Source organism: Sipha flava, unplaced genomic scaffold, assembly GCF_003268045.1.
Source record: "Sipha flava isolate LNK unplaced genomic scaffold, YSA_version1 69_pilon_pilon, whole genome shotgun sequence".
NCBI classification, from domain to species: Eukaryota; Metazoa; Arthropoda; class Insecta; order Hemiptera; family Aphididae; genus Sipha; species Sipha flava.
The window spans coordinates 355,253-377,838 of NW_020273609.1; the positions used below are offsets into that span (position 1 = coordinate 355,253).

The following is a 22,586-nucleotide window of genomic DNA, read 5'->3' on the forward strand; positions in this document are numbered from 1 at the left end:
TTATATATATATATATATATATATATATATATATATATATATATATATATATGTTACGGGCAAAGTATATAATTTGGGCAATATAGATAACGGATGATATGATTTAATGAAATATGATAAATCGTAAAACATAGTTAAAATAAAGTCAAATTATTATTTGTAACTAATTTGTTTGTTCTTATCGTATTTTTACAATGGGGATGTCTGCTTGTCCACATATACACGTGTAGGTGACATAATATATTATTATTATATTTACTGTTTTATAATTTATATATAGTTGTAGTGATTATCGTGTAGTCCGCGTTTTACCTATTCTCAAAAATGAACTATTTAGTAACCCTGAATCGTTTGTGTAATGCAGGTTAATTCATTCAGTGCGTACCAAACTACTTATTCGAATATGAAAAAGTTTAATGAAGATTTAAACAATTTTTTTTTTTAAAAAAAAGGTTCAAATACTTCATTTTTTGCCAAGTTAAAATTTGATAAATTAATTTTACATAAAAAGCAATTAAAAAACTACTAGGTACTATTTTTTCCGTCTTTTTCAGTATTAAAATGTGTACGTGTGTACACCATTTGTTTGAAATCGTACGCGCTAGAAAATTAATTTACTCCTAAGGATTCCAACAGGATATTTAGTGCTGTTGTTAGTTATTGGTACCGTTGAAAATAAGATCACAAGTAAATAAATAAAAACGTTCAACCGTAGTCATATACATAACACGTGGTAAGATAATAAAATATCAAAAGTAATTGATGTGTTTGTAGTATTTAGTTGCAAAATGTAAATTTGGTTTTTATTAATTGTCGCTTATTTTGACGATTATAAATTAAATTGTTCAGAATCGAAATATCAGAAAATCAATTTCATCAATATTAAAAATGATTAGAAATAAAATAATATTTTATCCTTGAGACCAAAATTTAATTTTTTTTTTTTTATTTAAGCACATGGAAACCATACATTAAAAAAGTTATGGGTTTAAGAGAATGAAAATATTAGTTTTAACTTTATAATATTTTATAAATGATGAAAAAACATAGGTTATATAATAACATAATTATTTTATATAATAAACTTAATAAGAAACTAGTCATATTTATTACGGAAAAAGTTATAACATCACTTATAGAGAAAGGAAAATGTATTATTCTATAAAAATAATAACATTAAACTTGTTATGCCGTATAATATTTTAAACCAAACAATAAAACCCAAAGCCAAATAAAAATGTGTTTTTAAAAAAATTACTATAAAAGCTAATATTGACGGTTAATGGAATTAAAATAATGAAATACAAATACGAATCTAATTGAGATATACATATTTATGCAACATACATTTTTTTAAAAGCATGCACTATGTACGATTATTCTTTATTCTTCAAATAATTTAGTTAATATTTACGATTCTTATACTATTAATTCTCGTAGAAGTTCTTACTTAAGGTAAATGGTTACACACGTACACATACTTAATGCTCATTTTATGTTTTCAGGAAAGAAAATAATATACATCAATGTAATAATGATGTACATGTTTGTTTAAAAAAAATAATCATAATCTGGATTAATTGAAGACACGAAAATAACTAAAATTTCATCGACAAAATTTTATAAGATTTTGAAGAAAACAAAACTATTAGGCAGTTCATGTTCACCGCTCAACCGTGCAACACGTATGTTTCGTACAGTCACCGTATTTAGAGCTCCCGATAGCAGTCACGTGTTGTACTCTTATCTTCTCTTAGATTACATAACATTCAGGTAATATGATTGTTTTTGTAGTCTTAATTACTCCGATTAAATAGACAATTAAAAACAATGGGCGAATCGCCCATTTATATAGATATGAGTGATACGCTCATTTCTACCGATCATAAACGTAATTTTCAAACGTTCGCTGAATTAACCTCTAATGTAGTATTACCTAAAATCAGTGTTGGGCTAATCGTAATCTGATTGATGATTAAAGATTATGATTAAAATTTTTAGTTGCTAATCATAATATAAATTAATGTAATCAATAATCACAATAAAGAATTATTTTAAATGATTAAATTAATAATGTAATCATAGTATTGATTACGATTACAAAATATGTTAATTTGTAATCATGACTATTTTTTAACGATTAATGATTAATGATGTTTCAATAACGATTTTGGACTAAATAACAAATATATTTTGAGATAAAAATTTAAAAAATATGCAGTTTTGTTATTATTATGTTTCGAATTCTGAAATATAAGCTGCGAGTACTCATAATAATGTGAACATTATAAATTGTATTTCAGTACAACATAAGATATCCACCTTCACATACATTTTCTTAATTATATTGAGAGTGTTTCGTATGCGTTATAGTCTTATGAAATTCGAGAAAATATTTATGCTTAGTACTTGTAAATCATGTATTATATGAACTTTTATAAATACGGATTTGAATTGTATGTTGACGTATTCTTGTTTTTTTAAAATAAAATAAATTTATAAATAAAATAATATTTGTGTGATTTTTCTATAAAAAAAAAATTTAAATGTTCAACGTTTATGAACTATTATAATTAATAATATATTCATATGCATTAACGTGTTAATTTCTGTTAACTATAATAAAAATCGTTTGAAAAATTTATTATTTTCTATAAAAAAATAAAATCACTACAGAAAGGGTTGATATATTAAGGGTCAATAAATTAATATAATAAAGTATAAAATTAAGTTTACGATTTACAAATTTACGATATTATGTGACTTTAGAGTTTTAGTGTTAAATTAATGTTAACCACATATGAGGACATAATAAAATTATATATTAAATTTATTTGATATACATCGATTTTTCAAACTAGATTACCTTAAGTATTTTATAGTTAATTTTAAGTTAGTATACTTAAAGTAACAATAATATATATTAAATTATAATTAAATATGTTACCGTTTTTTATATTTAATAATATGCTATAGGTATTATACTAGAATTTAGTATAATTTTTAAATTTTTATTTATAATTATAAATACCTATAGAAAAAACTGTTTTCATCTAATTAAATAGTTTTTAGATTTTACATAGTAAAGACTTAGGTATTTTATTAGAACAAAAATTAAACTTAAATTATATAATGAATAAGGTAGACAATTAAATTAATTAGATATAATAGAGAAATAAATATAATTTTATTTAATACATGAAAAAATGTATTATCACAACGGTGTTTAAATTGTATAATATAATAAATATGATAAAAGACAACAAACCTATGATATTAGTTATGTAATTTTTTTGTTAACTACAGCCACTTATGAAGTATGTTATGAAATATACTCAAATATTCATATAACGTATTATTAAATACGTAAATAAACTTCTATCGATATTTGTATTTCAAAACGTAATACATTTTAACACAAATAGAGATCAAATAGGTAAATATTCAAATAAATAAATATCAGAAAATTAAAAATTATAATAGAATCAAAGCGATAATAATTTGTAAGATCATTTTACAACGAATTAATTTGTTCGACCACTATAAATAATTCATCAACGTTATTAATTTAATTTTAGAATAAAATTTAAATATATATTATTTTTTGAAAATAATATTTTATTTGTTGATCTAATTACATAGTACAAAAAATTATTATTTATTACTATAAAAACCTTGAAAATTAATGATAAATATTTATTACTAATCTGCACATTAATATGATATAATAAAATGAAAATAAATATTATTTAGAGTTGTTTAAACAATTATATAATGTTTGTAGAACGTATTGATAGCTACCAACCATAGCAATAATAAATAATCTATACTATAGTTTAAGTATATTTATATAAATTTATCTTTATATCAATATTATTATTGTATTATATTGATTCACTGTTAAACACTACAACTTTTATTTTTACAGATATCATAATTCGTATAATATCCGTTAAATGTTTATACTTTTGAAATATAGCATGTTATTTAAGTAGGATTGAGTTTGAGACAACTCGGATTAACAGTACTTAAAAGTGGATTATTGTAAAACTTGTTTTACCCGACTTTTATGGCTGCGGGACTAATTTTATGACTTTTTTCAAACTATAAAGTTGTTCATAACTCCTTATCTACTTGTTTTCATTATAATTAGTTATACATTAATTAATTTTTTTATTAAATTAACTTTATTTACAATCTATACAAACGACTATAAAAAATAAGGGAAATAACACAGTAAAATATAATAAAATAGCTTGGTTACCTTAGGGGAAGAAATTTGTTCAGTAGCAGTAATTCATATTTAGTTTTATATGTTCATAGTGGGAATTCCTTTTTAATTGTATGTTATATATTATTATTTTATATTGTTTTAATTAAAAGTATCTCTTCACCATTTTCTTTTAAGTCTTCTTGATGGATTATTAGGACGGCTAATTGAAGGCCTACTGGAGTATTAACGGAGGCACAACAGGTTTCCAATTTAAGTGGAGTTTAGAATAACATATTTTGTCGGGTTGCTATGTCGTTTATTGTTGGAATTTATAGGTTTTTATATAGTGCATTATTGGCCATATACCATGGGGATACAGTTGTTTGTCGAAGAAGTATACATTAGAAAGCTTGTATAGGCATTATGTTATAGAGGGTTTTGCTAGGCCCTAAATTTGGATATTATATGACGAAAGAGGAGGAGTAATAGTTTTTTTTGTTTATTTAAAATTTGGATTTTACACTCGGTGAACGGGATAATAATGGATGAGAAGGTGTAATCGAGTGTTAGATTGTTTTATTTGGTTTATTGTTTGTTATGCCCATGTAAATCGCTCATCTATTTAAACTCATAAGCATTTAGTTAAATTTGGATTTATATTGGTATGCAGTTGAAAAACTTGGTAGAGATATAATCTATTATAAATAGATTTGTTTTTATGCTGTCAGTTATAGCTAAGTAATTATTATGATTATGGTTACAAATTGGTAAAAATGTAGAGTCTGTTATTGCTTCTTGAATGGTTGTTACTAAAATTTTCATAGTGTTGTCTATATTTTCACGAGATTTTAGTCAGATATGCAGTGAAATTATTTAATTTAATTTTCGTTAAAAAATATTGAAATTGATCTTTTTGTTATATAAATCATTAGATGTTATGTTTTTTGAATTCCCATCTAAATTGAATCAAACTGGTACATAGTTACTGAATAGTTCTTCGAGGTTATTTAATGTTTTGCTTAAGTGGTCTGGTAGTGAGGTGATAAAAAATCGAGAATGTCTGAGTGACGATTTTTATGAGTTAGTCAGAAGGTTGGGATGTCAGGCGTAATAAAAGAATGGTGATTATTATTGTATTGTTTATTTATTTATTATAAGATTAACAACAACCGGTTTTTATAAAATGAATACAGTATATACATATATAAATCAGATGGATAACAGCATAGATTTAAGTACAAACTAGATTAGGTAAGTGGACTTAAGAACAATTTAACAAAATACATGAAATACGATTTTAATGTAATTCACAGTTTATTGGCCAATATATTATACATGGGCCATATTATAATACATTTTACTCAAGGATTATTCGATCTACAACCAAATGATGTATGCTTCGCATTTAAGTCTCTAATAATAAAAATTGAGTTTTTAGTGTTCGTAAAAAATGTTTGGTGTAGGGAAGGTGTTATTTTATAACCCGGAGGGCAGTAGACTGACGATATTGAAATAGGGATGTGATCGAATATTATTTGAATGTTTTAGGCTTGTATATATATATTTGATTCGTGTAGTGCATAGTGAAATATTATAGAGGATATTAGGATTGCAGAACTAGCACGAGTGGTATTGTTGGGGTGATCTGTATGATGTATTATACAAGCTGGTATATTTAAGTGCTTATTTGGCTTTAAATGAGCTTTTGTAATTAGAGCGACATTTTTTTTTCCGTAGATTATAGTTATAATAATATAGTATAATATGGAATAATATGGTAGTTTGTTACTGTTTCGGATTATTCCATTTACATTCCATGATAATTTTGATACAGGAAAATTGTTGTTATTGTTAATTTATATTTTTTAATAATATTTTAACGGTGACTGTGATTAAGAGTAAAATGAATGGATTTATAAGAGTTTTAAACTAGTTGAGGAAGGAGGTTATTTGAGATGTTGAATTTTTATATTGCTGGTTTTGATGCACATTATTTGTGAAGGTTGGCTTTTTATTAGGGCTTGTGGCCTGTGATTAAGTTTGTCTATTATTTATATTATTTGACAGTGAGGTACTACTGTGAGTCGGATTTGACAAAATTATATTATTATAATATACTTATTTATTTTGTTCGATTTTATTTGTAATTTTTTTGCAGGTTTTTCGCAGTGTTGTTGCAGACTTTTTAAAACTATACATCCACGACATTTGGCCAGTTGATTTCAATTACATGAGTTAAATTTGTCAGGAAGATCTCGGTTTTTGGTACATGTATTAGTTCGGTATTTTTTTATTCAGTGAATATATCTTTTGTAGTGATTACAATAGGATCTGATGTGGCCGTAGTTTTAGCAATTTATGTGTTGCGGTGCATATTTATTAATTCGAGATAATTAAATTTTCACTTTAGTGTATTATAATATTTTAAGCTCAAATATATCATTTTTTTAGCGTTGGTTCAAGATTCACAAAAAAATAGAGGTAAAGGTGATTTTGAAAATCTATATTGTACTTTCATAATGTTTCTCATTAATAATAATTGAAAACTTCATTCATATTTCAATTGCTTACTTTAGTTTTTGTTTTTTTTTTTTTTTTATTTTATTTTAATAGTCGTTAATTTCAATTGAGAAAATAGTTTTTGGTGATTTATTATTCATTATTTATTGTATACAATTACGCAAGAAACTAATATGACAATAAAGTTGATTTGGAATTCGCTATGTGATGGTTTATTAAGTAATTGAAACACGTACACAAGGCTTATGACATCAGTCGAATAGAAATTTTTTTTTTAATAAAAAGTACTCTTTTTTAAATTTTCTATCGAAATTACCATCAAAGGACTTTATCGATATTATTTTCATTTGGGAGGGTTAATAATTAAACAGTAAATTATGATGAATATATATGTATACATTTATCACGGATTATCAATCGTGCATAATAATTTATTTAAAAACAAATTATTTGAATTATCTTGAATGAAAAATCAAGTATATAAAAATATTTTGCGTATTCATGTTATGCTATGAGTATAATATTTTTTATTTTCGTCTCATAAAATGTGTTAGCAGTATTTTTGCATATATGTTAACGTAATATATGCGTTATCAAATTGAAATATATGTATTTAGGTTTGGTGTATTGATAACGATAAAGGATGTGAAATATAAATGTGCTTGCTGGATGATGGCCTCTGCGTTAATGACTCAGTTCAACAAATGCGATGCCGTTTGTTTATTTAACCAATTTTATTTTTGCTGTAGTCGACTACAATCGTTTTTAAAATTATCAAATTATAAATCAATATATTTATTATTATATTGGACTTAAAATCAAAGTTCTTAAAATATATACCTATTATAGTATTAAAACAAACGTTCGTGGCTATAAATATAAATAATCACACAAATTTTTTTATTATTATTTTTTTAATACGGAAAAGAAATATTGTAAGGTGGTAAAAATGAGCTGAAATCCTTGTTATTAGTTGTTATGTGATCGTATGGCCGGAAAAATCAGAAGAAATAAAGTGAAAAGTCTCACGACCTTAAATTATAATCCTTGTAACATTCAATCGGACCTCAAATACTCGAAATCATGTATTAAATTGATTTTTAAATCGTGTATTGAATCTACATTAGATTTTAAAAAATGTTTATTAATTTGTATGATTGGCTATCCATATTTTAAGCTGTGGTATATTTATAATAATTATTTAGAAATTAATATTATTATAAGTAAAACGGCGATCCGGTTATGCAATATTGATGAGTAGATGCGAATAAAAATAATACATTGCATAACTTGTTCCTTATTCCTTGTTTGGTTATTATTTAGTCTGCGGTTGGTATTTATTATTGTATTATCAACTGTATAATAAACTCAACTGAATGGAACAAAAACAGTTTTAACCCATTAACCAAGTTTACAATAAAAAATAAATAAATAAATAAATAATTACTAAGACTTTTAGTTTGCTGAACATTGATACCTGAATATTATGTCGGAACAGAAAGAAAAAAATAAACGATTAGATCACTTACCTATGAAGCAACCGGCATTTGTATGTTTCAATCAAAATTATGTACAAAATAACGATGCAACTTCATATTTAATTCTGTACTAATTGATGTGTACCGATTTCAATACAAAAGTGTTCCTCAGTCGGGGGTACGTGTACCCTTGGTAGTACGCAAAAAGATACGAGGGTACTCAGGAAAAAAAATATAATGGCGGGAAATGTAAAAATTGTTGTATTTGAATTAATAATTTTTTTTATAAAAAAATTGATGTGAACGCTGTTTGTGGAAAGGGCTCTATCTTTATACACGTTTATTAAAAATAAATATAAGTATTATAATTATATTTATAAATAATATTCTTTTTACATACTTTGTGAGTCGTGCACTGATTAAAATAAGTAAATACTTCATGTATAACTTATTTTATTTTTTCAATAAAACTAATTTTTTAATGTCTTATCAATCCTATTCGAAAATAAACAGATTAACAGTTGAGGGTACGCAAACCAATGACAAAAAGTCAATGAGTACGTGATTGAAAAAAATATGAAATGCGATGGAGTGGAATATTGATATTAAATAAAAAACAAAAAAAGATTATGATAAACGACACTCTTGAAGTTCTGAAACGATAATATGTCAATGAAATAATATTCTATACGGAAATGAACAAATAATCGTGATAATGTCCGTAATAGTTTATGTAGGTCATGATAAGTACCCGGCGGTAAAACGATGTTCGTTTGTTGTCGCATCAGATTCAACGGTATATTATCAATGGATACCGCCAGAAATAGTGTAACGCAAAAATGGTTATTTGATAGTCTTGTATTAAAATTGATTTGAATAATGAGCAACTTTTTGGACGAGGCTAATAATGATTGCGTCCTAGCACGCAACGAAGTCAAGAACCGAAATTTACATAAACTTTAGGTTCGTGACATTAATCGCAAAATGAATGAATTATGTGAATTCCATTGCCCACTATTCGATTTATTAAATAACGAATGGAGTTTTTTTTTTTTTTTAAATCATTAAGAATGTGAAATAATACATGTTTTTAAATATTAATATCATTGGGCACATAAATACCACACAGATAAATACACACAAATATAGATACCTAAATTCAGGCAACTGCAATACAATTTCACATGAGTTTATTTTTCGTCTGTTTATAAAGCATAGAAAATCATAGTAAAACTCGCAATAAAAAGTAAATAAATATTTAAAATCAAACTGTTCTCATATTTTTATCAAGCAATTAGTGACAAAAATATTGACTAGTCAACTACTTGCAATTTGCATATTATATTATTTGCTTTTGATGGCATATTGGGCCACGGTCATCCTTGATCGATCAAAATGGCCTAAAGGACATAATGTAGTTCGTTAGACGAAAATTGACAAAATAATAATTAACTAGTGAATGTAAGTTCCTACACGAGATATAGCAGATAAGATCACCAATTTGTTTTCATATGTAAGTTTTAACACGAAAAACTACATATAATTTAATATGTATATTTCTACATTAGTTAAAAATACAACAAATAGGTACATATTTCCTTCTCACTTATTTACCATTTAGGATTGACGAATTAAATGAAATTCAGTTTTTAACTTGGTATAGTTAAGATTTATTTCATAATGAAAACTCCTCATATATGAGTATTACCAAATTGTTGGTTGGCTATAGACTAATGAATTTAAAAATTGAATAAATTTCATTGACATTATTTTAAACACCAGTAAAATTAAAATAATTGTTAAATTGTTCTCGAAATATTTTTTGAGTTACATGCATTGTTCTGTTCATTTTTATTACGCACAGTCAACGCATACATTTTTATAACGTCTACATAAATATAAATATATATTATGTTATATCAAAAGATTAACTTTAGACGACCATGATGTAGAGTACAATATTTTTAAAGAGTTAGAAATCACACAATATTCGTTTTTCAACTTTGTTCGTTTTCGAATCTCAAAAATGTTCAAATTTCTGTACTATATTCAACAAAACCAGATACTACAATTTTTAAGTTATTCAATATACAGTGGACATAAGCTTTTTTCTGTCGATTATAATGAAATAAAAATTTATTTTAAATTTATATTTATAAATAAAGTATAATGTTTAAAACTTAAATAACTTGTATTTTCCTAATGAAAAAGGTTTAAACATTTTAGTTTAAATAGTTTTAATAATAAATTATTTAATTCTAATATTTAAGTTGGGTGTTTCACAGGAGAATAGCATAGAGTAAGAGATTTCTGGATATGAGGATGCTTAGACAGATGAGTGGATTGTAAAAGGAAGCTAGAATAAGGAATGAATATATGAAAGGTAGTATTGGTGTAGCATTGATAGTGGACAAGATAAGATAAAATAGAATGAGATGGTCTGGGTATGTGATAAAATAAGAGGAAACAAAAGCAGTAAGAATGGTTATGAAAATTAATATTGAGGGTAAAATATGTAAAGAAAGACCAAAAAATATATAGTTGGATTCTATAGTGAATAATATGAGGATTATCAGTATGTGCGGTCGAGTACTCTGCACGGTCTATTATTTTAAGGACCTGACCGGACTTAAAATTTTATCAGGGGACTGAAGTCGGACCGAACGACACTAAAATGTTAATGAAAACCCAAAATCGAACCAAACCAAAGGCTTCATATTATTTTTAGACCGGACCGGACTATCTGTCCGATCGTAAAACATTTTGGACCGTTTATGGACCGGTCCGTAAGGTTCAGTCTGTATTAGCCCAGACCGTACCATATAATACGTTTAGTATTACACTGGACCGGACTACCCGACTTTATAAATAAATAAAAACCTAAAGTTGTAGGTTTATTTTCATTTTTTTTGTTTACATAACAATATCTGTATTTAGATTTTATGTACCACGATTGGGACCGGACTGATTTTCATTTCTTTTTTTTTGAAACTGGACCGGACTGAAAATAATGCATTTATTTTGAGGACTGAACCAAACTTCTCTTAAAAATTATTGAACTGGACCAAACCGACGATTCAGTAATTTTTGTATGTTGACGACCGTACTAGACCAGACTGATTAAGACTGGAACATACAGAGCACTAGCGTAGGGGACGTAGACAATTGAAAAGAGTGGACGTTTAGTACAAAGGTGACCAACACTTAATAGTTTGGAGAGAAGCGAATAAGAAGGAGAAGAATTATAATATTTAGATACGTACAACCAAGACACAATTATTGTATACAAATCACAATTTAATATTTAATTAAAAAAAAAAAAAAAAACTCATATTAATATTGATAATATTATAATACAGATAGTAATATATATAAATATAAATATATATAAATATTATATATAAATATATAATACAGATAATATTGTAATTAATTTATGAATTTGAAATAAGGTATACTATCGATGGATTCTCCTCTTGTTAATGTTAAAGCTATTATATATTACATATAAACCATTATATTATAATCTTATTATATTTATACAAACAGATTATTCTTATATATATATAATATATAAATAATTAAAAATAATATTGAATTTAATTTCTTTTAATTGTCTTTTGTTTCAATAAAAAATAATTGTATTTATACTCACGGAAGTAATTTAGACATTATTTTTTTTCCGTCATCAGTTTTAAACATGACCGTCTAAAATAAATATTAGAATAAATGAAAATAATTTACAATTACAATTTAAATTTACAATTTATTTTAACTAATAAACAAATCAAGTTATTTGAGTAGTAGCATAGGGAAATCCTTCGACAAAAATGTATACTATAAATGATATATATTGGCTACACGTTAATGAATTAAATAATAATTAAATATAATATTTATGTTATTCGAATTTGTCAACAGTGTGAATTATCGTCTTGACATGGTTATCGCGTATACTATATTATATTATTTGAATATTTAATAATTTTTATCTGTTTACTTGAAATGTTACAATAATGGGTATTATATTATTATGAATAATATACTAACATTTTTTTAAAAGAATTTCAAATTTTCTCTGAGACCCTTTTAACATTAAAGCCCGCTGAAAATACTATCTTTATTCATATGTAGTTCCGTTTCTATGTTTAGGGGAGCAAATCTAAAAGATGATTGTGCTAATCTTCGTGAAACGTTCACACGGAATAATATGTATACATTACTAAACTTGTATTATATATAATTATCATGTTTTGCTTATTAATTATCAATGTTGGACAGTATAAATAATAAAAATATCTTTCAACGTTTGATAAAAAGCATACAACATAGCTATTTTTTAAACTTACCATAATTTTGAAATGATTTCTCTTGTGATTCTGGTTGTAAAATTCAAGCCATTGCGTTAGTTACGTTGACGGCGTATCGAATTGACAGTAAACACGATAATAAGATGTTATTATGCAGTTGTCATATTTACAATTACATTCCAAATATAATTATTATAATTATTATGGTTATAACTTTATTATATTCAATGAGTATTTTTTTTTGAAAATAATTGCATTTTAAGAAATGAATTATTCAAGAATTCGATCGCAATTTTCGATAATTCTTGGCAACACAATTTATGGGAATTTAGTATTTAAATGTTATAGAAGAGAAATTTAATAAAACACTTTCTAGAACTTTGAGGATTATAAAAATTATTTTCACGAAATTAGCAAAGCATTAAATCTGTTGAAGATAAGATAGATTTCTTTTAAAACCTTTGAAATAAATTAAAATTATACTATAATAATGTGAATATAAAGTATTATGTTTTCACAAAAGACTTCAAATATAATTATAAATATTTAATGGTAATTTTCTAAATTACAACAATTATATAACAATAATTAAAATAAATATTGAAATAATACTTGTCGCTGCAATTGAGTATATTAGTACATGAATATAGTCTCATTGATTTAACATTTTTAATTTATCCATTTTTATGTTTCAAATGTTAGCGGTATAATGTTTGAAGGGCGTTTACACATTAAATAAAAGCTTCATAACTATGTGTGTGATGGCAAATTATAGAACCGGTGATTAGTTTGTTTCAATTTCATCGAACACGTAGATGAAAGTATATTTTTCTCGTACACCTATGTTATAGATGTAATCAATACATTAAATATATGCATATTATAAACGTGAGATAAAAAGTTAGTGATAACGAATAATTCCACAATATTACTACACGGGTTTTGACCTTGTTTGATTACGAATATTTTCTGGACCTTTATTCTTCTTTTATTGACTACATTAGTTTTTAAATAATAATATTATATTATTAAATAAAATATAATATTTAATATTAATAAATTTTCATTTATCTATAGTTTCTTATCTGTTTTTGAACCCCACGCCATAATTTTTACTTTATAAAGAACAGTGACGTATTTATAACTTTTATAAGAGGGGATCAGTTGCAAAAAAATTATTATGGAAGGAAAATTCCTAAACCTAAGTACCTGCATATTTCAATAATATATATATATATATATATATATATATATATAAATATATTGAATGTATCAAAATAATAATTTACAACAAATCCTTGCAATATAAAATACAATAAAAATACAATTAATCATATGTAAATGTAAAATTGATGTTATTTAATTATGAATGATTTACATCATTCAGATTCATAATCAAATTTCTAAGAAATTAATTTACGAATTACATATTTACGTATGAGTAACCATATTTATGATATTCAGCTCTATGAACACACACAATTATTTAAACTTAAAACCGATTGGATAACATGTGATATCCATTTTATGATATTAATTATAATAATAAATAATGATAAATTATTCGTTTATCACCCAACATGTGCTCAAACATATCAATCGTTGTAATAATTCAGTACAGTAAGTGACAGGTAATTCAATGTAATTGGATAAATTTCGATCTTTTACTTTTATACTTTGCACAACGACGTTTATTGAATGTTATATTTGGTCGAAATCGAAGTCTGTCGAAATTGTTTATTGTCTAAACGTAAACCAACTATATTTTATTCAAAATGTCCGATTGTCTTTAATTCAATTTACAATCTTTGACACCGTGAAACAACTGTACCGGATAATTATTTATCTGTAAGATAAATTATTCATACATTTACAATTTATACAGGGAGTATTCCCAAGAGGTTTTTTTCATTGCACTTCACTACTATTGTTTCGTTTAATATAAAATGTCCAACACAAAATACGTTCTGGTTTCTTCTAGCAAATACTCTACGATGACTATTAGTTTAACAAAAGCTTATAATTGTACAAACGAATTATAGTTGAAAAAACGTCATTTGCGAACAATACTATAAAACGTATGCTTCATTATTTGTGTTCACGTGCACCCATGCACATAGGTTTATCAATATTGAAATAGGTTATGGTTATATTATGCAATTCAATTCCAATTGTGCTGCACAATGCATGTTGAAAGTACTTTTCATCATTTGGCTGAAATAGCGATGGAAAGAATATGAACACATGTTGTTCACAACGCGCGCATTGTAACAATATATTATGTAAATCAACAGTTTTTGCAATCTCAAGTCGACAGTATAATATTATTATTATAGGACATATGCGCTGGCTTTATTTTTTATGAAAATCATTGCGAGTACATGAGCGTACCTATTTATTATTCTATAATTAATAAATGGAGTAATTTCAATATTTTATTATTTTTGGAATCCATCCGCATGATGTCTCCAGTAGTGTAGTGACTTATTGTTTTTCAGCAGGTCATGTGTACATCATTTGAAATAGTAAACAGACAATAATATTGTTTCAAAAAAAAAAGGTAATTTAATTTCGCCATTGAGAAAACAGATCGTCCAACTCTTTATACACGAAATTTTTTAAATTTGTTTTTTTTACGCCTTTTAACACCCGAAACGCGTGTTGAACCAAAAACTATATGAATGGTTGAAAATTAATTTAAATTATTGTCGAAAAATAAAAAAGCATTTAACAGTTCTTCAAGAATTTTAATTTGTATGTCGGATAAAAACCCATTTTTATTATTATTATTTCATTTATGTTTTATATACTGCTCAATTCGGAAAATATACGTTGGTGAACCAATGAATAACTCGATGAATTACTTTTTTATTGTTGAATTATTATTTTGCGTGAATACATTTACTGTATTTGAGATTTATATGTACAAATTTTATTAAAAGTGCATTTTTCAGTCGTTTGACGTGTATACGTGAAACAAATGCAAATGAAATGAAAATTTTCGACAGCATATATTATTAAATTATTATTTTTATCTAAATGCGGGATTAATTGATTACATTAAAAAAATCATGACATTCAAACCTTATTATACACAAATAAAATTAAAAAATAATATTATGCTGTTAACGAAAGATAAAACTAAATTTAAGAATACGAGTATTAGGAGCTAAAAATAACTATTACGCACCTATAAAATGTTATTTATAATATCGACAAATGAAAAAATAAACGAACATGCTGAGGTGTAGGCATGCAATATAATTTATTTTATAAGTTTTGTGTGCGGTCCCCCATATCATTATACTTATTTACGTGAACGATAGAGACGAGGTGATAAATCGATAAAACTCAACAATGGTACAACACAACTCCTACTTATTCTATGACGAATATATTTGATCAGATACATCAAAGCGGTGGCCGACGAAATGTATGTAGGATCGTCAGGATTTCTTTCTACCGTCACCACTATATACTATATATTATATACCACTATACTACCAACTCGGTCACTGAATTCGATTATCGAAAAGTGGGCACTGATCAACGTGCACATATTTATATTTTATTTTTATAGAGGCCGTTACTGTCACTGTAAACGTCGAAGTCATATATATATAAATTTAAGCCAACTCGTGTTATACTGCATAAGCTACTACGTATTCGTATTATATAATTCTATAAGGTACGTCATGGTTATTCGATTATAATCATATATAAAATATAAATATACATATGTAAACATTTGGTAATTAACACGGCGGGAACACTGGCCGTTCGGTAAACTCATCTTTGTAGGTAAAAGGTTGAACACGTCAAGCATCTATTTATTCTATATGTTCATAAAAATACGTTTCGAGAACAAAAACTGCGACGAGATACCATTCAATGTTTTTTTTGTATAAAACCAATACCCATAGACGTTATACATATAATATATTGTTATTTTTTTTTTCAAATGGCTTGGTAGACTTTAATTTGCTCTTTTGTTTGTTCACTGAACAGTTGGCGGAAATTCCATGAAATCCAACTATTGTACGTCAGTCATAAGTCATGAACTACAATTGTGTAGATTCAATATATTAGTCTACAGACAAATCTAGTGTTGACAATGAAACTCACTGTAAATGTTCACTGAACAAATAAAACTATAAATGATAGTAACGATTTTTGAATATATAGGCACTTTTCAGTGTTAGAATGAATTCTCGAGATGAATAATGAACACATACACAATACGCGATTATTCCAATCAATTTTACCTACTACGTATAACTATACTCACCATATGATTTAAGATAGTTTTATCAAATCATATGATTAAATACAAATACAATTTACCAAATGTAATTTTATAATCAGGTAATTATTTTAATTTATTCTTACGGAAAAGCTTTTGTTAATTACTAGCTTCAGTTTTTTTCGTTTTGTATTTTGACATTCAAACAGATAAAATCCTCAGTATATTAATTATAATGTTCGCGATTTTTTAGTATCACTTATAAAATCAATGTAACCATTTTAGTTCAATAATATAGTTATATTTTATTAATTCGGAATCTAACTTATTCGCCTCAGTAAGATAATTCATGATTCATATAATTTCGACCAAGGATATTTAAATAATTTGTGGAAACTTGTATTAAATATTTGTGCATATACGAATACATATAAACAAGGATTAACAAGAAAACAAAAAAAAAAAAAAAAAAAAAAAAAATTAAGAATAAATAAATAAAAATATATTGTTGGAACTGTCACAAACACATTATGCGTTTGTAGTTGTAGGTTTTTTTTTCACAGTAAAAATTCTATTTATTCTCGAGTAATAGTACCTATAGTATCTTTGTGCCGCCGTCATTCGCATGTCTCTAAGGATGCGAGCACTTTATAATTCTAAACACGTCTTTGTCTATTGCGAAAATGCGGTTGTAAAGTTGGTCAAATGAATAAGAAAATGGAAGAGGGTAAATAACAAAAACGTGTTATCTAAGAGTTATTTCATTGGTCTTGTATGAAGTGTTTATTTAATGCTCACGTACACTTCAAAATGTCGTTTTTAAAAACAATTGTGTCACTTTCTGTTAATGTCCGTATCGTTAATAAGTAAATACAATTCTTTCCGTTGAATACCTATTCTGAGTGCAAACAGAATTCATATGCATTTTTACTGCGGACGTATAGTTGGAATTATTCAATTTTATAAAGTATACTAAAACAGTTTACGCAGTTCAATGTGACATCACAATACGATTATGTTTTACGAAAAAACAACTTACTGAAACTATAGAATAAATATTTTTTTCTATTAAACATTTGATTGATATTAAAATATAATTAAAAATGATTTTACGTCATGTTTTATTTTATTTTATTTTTCCGCATATTGCTCGTGGATATTCTTAAACCACAGAACTTTTTTCCATTGTTTTGCAAGATATATCGAATTAAGATTTATTATCAAAAGTTATAATATCGAATAATGTTGAATTAATATTACTTTATCGATTTCAATCACCCAAAAATATTAATGATTGGCTTATATTAAATAAAATCAAAACGGGTCATAAAATATAATCTCTATTTTGGTATCAATCTTATTTTTTTCCTAATGATAAAAAAAATTAAATTCAGTTTATCATAATACATACCTACCTATTATTATATATAATTATTATACATTATTTTTGTAAGCCAAAACAATGTTAACTATTTTGAAGAAATATGTTTTATTATATTGGATTCTATATACACAAACATTATACATAGATATTAATTCTTAATAAAAAAATTTGATATAAGCATTCCAAGATGTATACATCATTTTTTGAACTTTGATATTTATGTATTATTTAATAAAAACTATTATTCTTATTTTTAAAAAAGTATTATTATTTATTGTAATTAAGAAAAAAAATTAATCAAACTAAAGAATAAAATATTTTTTTTTAATTCTATACATATCGATTTTCAAAGTCCAAAAACTATACAGGAGCTGACGCAATTGAAAACTTTGTCTCGTTCACTTAATATTATACCGATGTTATTATTGTTTTCATTGAGACTCTTTTACGTTACTTATTGTATAATGGTGTTAACATTTTTGCATGTCGCGTTTTAACTTTTTTGTTCCCCAGCAAAGTATAAGCTGAGGTGGCCGTGGAAAGTTTTAAGACCCTTATCGCTTGCAATGAAATAAAAGAAAACGCTAACGACTGAACATCATTGTTTGGCGATTTCCGAAAACAAATGTCGACTAACCACACCGAAATCCAATAATATTATTCCATTCAAATAAGTCTTTTATCTAACTATAGGTCGTGATTGGTGCGGTGGCAGCTGCTTTGTGAACTACGGTATCCCGGATCGTGCAGAAGATACGGCACACACGTGACATGGTCTCACCCACAGCCACTCACTATATCGGAATATAAACATTAATTGATACCGATGTTAACCATACGGTCGGATCGCCTAGTCATGGCGAATCGCTTTCGCGTGGCCTGGTGTTAACATAATCTCTACGATATCTTTAAAACGTAAATTGCTCAAGGCACTATTCGCTCAACTTTTTCCGAGTGCATATACTACGCAACGCGTCTACAGCACTGTGCAAATAATCTAAGAAAATACTGCACCGACGTAGATTTTTAAAATAATGTTTTGTGTAACTGTTTGGTTATCGAATCATTTATTTTCATTTATTTTTATTGTTGGCGAAAAAATATATATATAAATATTTATACATACCACCGTACACAAATCAGGGCACACAATCACATTATCATCGTACACGTATTGTATAAATGTATATATATATATATTATGAAAAATTATACGTGTAAACAATACGCATTATTATATACATATATAAAAAAACACGAGTGTTGGACATTATGCGAAGTGAGAAGAAACGTTTATAACACGTATACGCTGTTGTAGAGTCATTCAATTTTAAGGAAATAATATGACTAAAATTAAAAATTATTAAATGGTCCAGTGGTGCTGAACACGTACTCTGCGTAGTTCAATTGAACTACCTAAAAAATTGAAATGTTTAAAATAAAAAATAAAAATTATCAAAATGTGAAATTTTATTATTTCATATATAACTTGGTAAATTTTCTTATTAAAAATAGTATTATTATTTATAGATGATTAAAAAAAAATTTTGGGTATTTGAAAGGGTGATACACTGGAAGTAGTGGTTGAGTCAATCTAATAATTTGAATTGATAGTTTCAATTTCTTTCGGCGCTACTGAAATGGTCAATATTCATAAATAATAATAATAATATTTATAAAAAAATAAATAAATAAAAGCTCAGTCTGGAGTATTATTATATTTGTAAATACGATTAAATTCGAATAAAAACAGGTGCATTCCGAGTTAATATAATTGCAAGTACATGTGTAAAAATAAAATCGCAACTCAATTTTTTTTATTTTTTCATATTCAGTCACAATTTTATTAACTTTTTAATATATACCTGATAATTTTTTATTTGAAACCGGTCGTACTTTACAAGTTTATTAATATTCTAGGCTAAAATTTTGTTTATTTATTTCTATATATAAATTATTAGTTTATGTATTTATATTTTAACGAAATATTTGGTCTTGTTATACTTCATAATACATATTAGAATCGTAAATTTCCATTATAAAATTGGCTGAAGATCTGTCAACTTAAGATTAAAACTACGGCTACCACAGGATATTCTACTTGAACCTAAAGAAGACACCTCAGATTCAGACGTGGGTCTAGACTTATAATAACTCATCAATATTTTTTAAATATGATTGTATATTAATTATAAATGTTAATTGTAAATTATAAAAATATTTGGTATATTGTTATAATTAAATAAATAAATAAATAAAAAATCCGTAAATGTGGAATGTGGTATTTCTATCATTTTTTTTCTTTCGGTGATCAAATAGTAATGTTATTATTATCAAAGACTTATGCTTTTCCTGATTGCCCATATAATACCTTAAATTTGTTCAACTTTTCAATAGGCACATACTAAACAGAATTGGTGTTGGTACCGTTCACATATTAATATATATATTGTACACAATACTTTTATAAAAATGGATTTATAAATTTATGAAATTATTAAAATTTATTTATTTTTTTAACTTGACCTTAAACAATAAAATATCAATCAGGATCGACTACGAACTAACTACTAAATTGATTGAACCTTGTATGGTGGTAATTATTTTAATGTTTTATAAACTTAAATAAAGAAAATTCAAACTTTATCTATTAACTTGACTAATATAAGTTGTATAGTGTATGTAATTTATTCCAATATGCGCACGTGATTGAATAAAGAAAGATTTATGAAAAAAAAAACTCAAACTTTTATAAATAAGTCAATTTTCAACAAATAGAGAGTATATTTGTTCTTTTATTACAAGAAAAGAAATAAAAACATTCTACATTTTAAAGTTGAATGTATTAAAATGTTTTTGTCCAATAAAAAGCTATTTATGGTACAAATTCGAACTGTGACTAATGTAAAAAAAAAATCGATGAAGAACGTCTATTATTATTATTATGTAATACGACGAGAGAATAACGGAATCAAAACTGTACGCTTTTATAATACACCGTGAGTTATTGAATGTTTCCAATTAGTGAAAACGTTCGGTGTGAACGCGCAATGACTTGTCGGCGAAGATGTAATAAGCTACGAGCGAATGTATTATAATGCAATCGTTCTTATTTCAGACCATACTTTAGTGAATGTCACCGTTACTTTTATATCATGTTATATTTATTGTTGCGTGCCTGTGGAGAAAATAATTTCAAGACGGAATGAAATTATTTCCAAGACATTTTATTAAAATACTTGATGTGATATATAATTACAATACGTGTTCTTATTGTTATAGTTAAATACTTGACGCAATTAATCGGTACACCGTTATTGAGGTATAAATCGAAAACTCATCAAATTGTTTAATATTCATATTTCCATAAATTATTCGGAATTTAACAGTCGGCGTATTGTAAAAGAAATAATTAACCGTGTATTATTGATCAAATTAATGGATTATTCTCGTAAACCACAAATTATTATTTGTTATCAACTCATAGTACTTACATTTAATATCAAATAAATTTTTCTATATAGGTTTGAGCTGGCCAAAGTACTAGAATATACATTTTTTATTAAACAGATGAGAATAAATATCTAATTAAATTTATGTCATATTAGTTTTCTTCTTGGATAACTCAGGTCTACCTTACTTATCTTGATATGCCACAAACACGTAATCTTAACGAGTAATAGGTGAGTCCCTGGTGTACGTCACTGTGAACCACGTGTTTTAATTGTCCCTAATGTATAGATTAATACATAAATGTAAACTTTAACCATTGGATTTCAAACGTTGATATTGCTCAAATAACATTGACATGTAACTTAAATTTTAATTAAAACTACTTATGCACCGTGTGTGAACATATGACATACATATTCAAAACAATATACATATATATATATGTTTTTTTGTTGTTTATCAAGTTTATTAAATAAAATCAATTTTAAATATCAAGAGTTAAAATTAAATAAAGATAAAATTAAATCATTAACTGTAACTATTATTTTTAATAATAATTGTATTCATAATACTATGAAGAAATAAGCATAGAAATATCAGTTTTATTGACCATATTGTTTTTGGACAAAATAAATCTTTTAAAAGATAAGTATATTGTAATTAACAGTGGCATACGATGAATATAAATGTAAATACTATTGATACATTAAAGTATAAAAAAAAATACCTATATAAAAATAGTTATACGTAAGTAAAAATAAAGTAAAAATATATCAAATGTAAGATTGTTCAATTCATATTTTTATAAAAATTTTTAATGAAAATTAAATCATTACTATCACTGAATTTTCAAATCAAAATTTTATTTTATTTTTATTTTTTTTTAATTATTTGTATTATTTCATAACCGACATTTTTGTCCGAGAATTGTTAAGAAGCAATCCGTAAAATATGCTTGGAGTTATTAAAAATAATGAAAATAGAA

The 22,586-nt window shown here is 25.5% G+C and overlaps 1 protein-coding gene across 3 annotated transcripts in view; it reads right to left on the reverse strand.

Annotated features, from left to right (window-relative positions):
* LOC112691991 (probable muscarinic acetylcholine receptor gar-1) overlaps positions 1–22,586 on the reverse strand; it is a 128,633-nt gene that overhangs the window by 94,905 nt on the left and 11,142 nt on the right. Inside the window, exon 1 of one of the 3 annotated variants that reach the window (XM_025566489.1) lies at positions 1,451–1,524. The exons of the other annotated variants lie outside the window; for them this stretch is intronic. The gene's annotated coding sequence lies outside the window, so the exon portion shown is untranslated. Of the gene's footprint in view, positions 1–1,450; positions 1,525–22,586 lie in introns of those variants that run through there. 3 annotated transcript variants of the gene reach the window in all.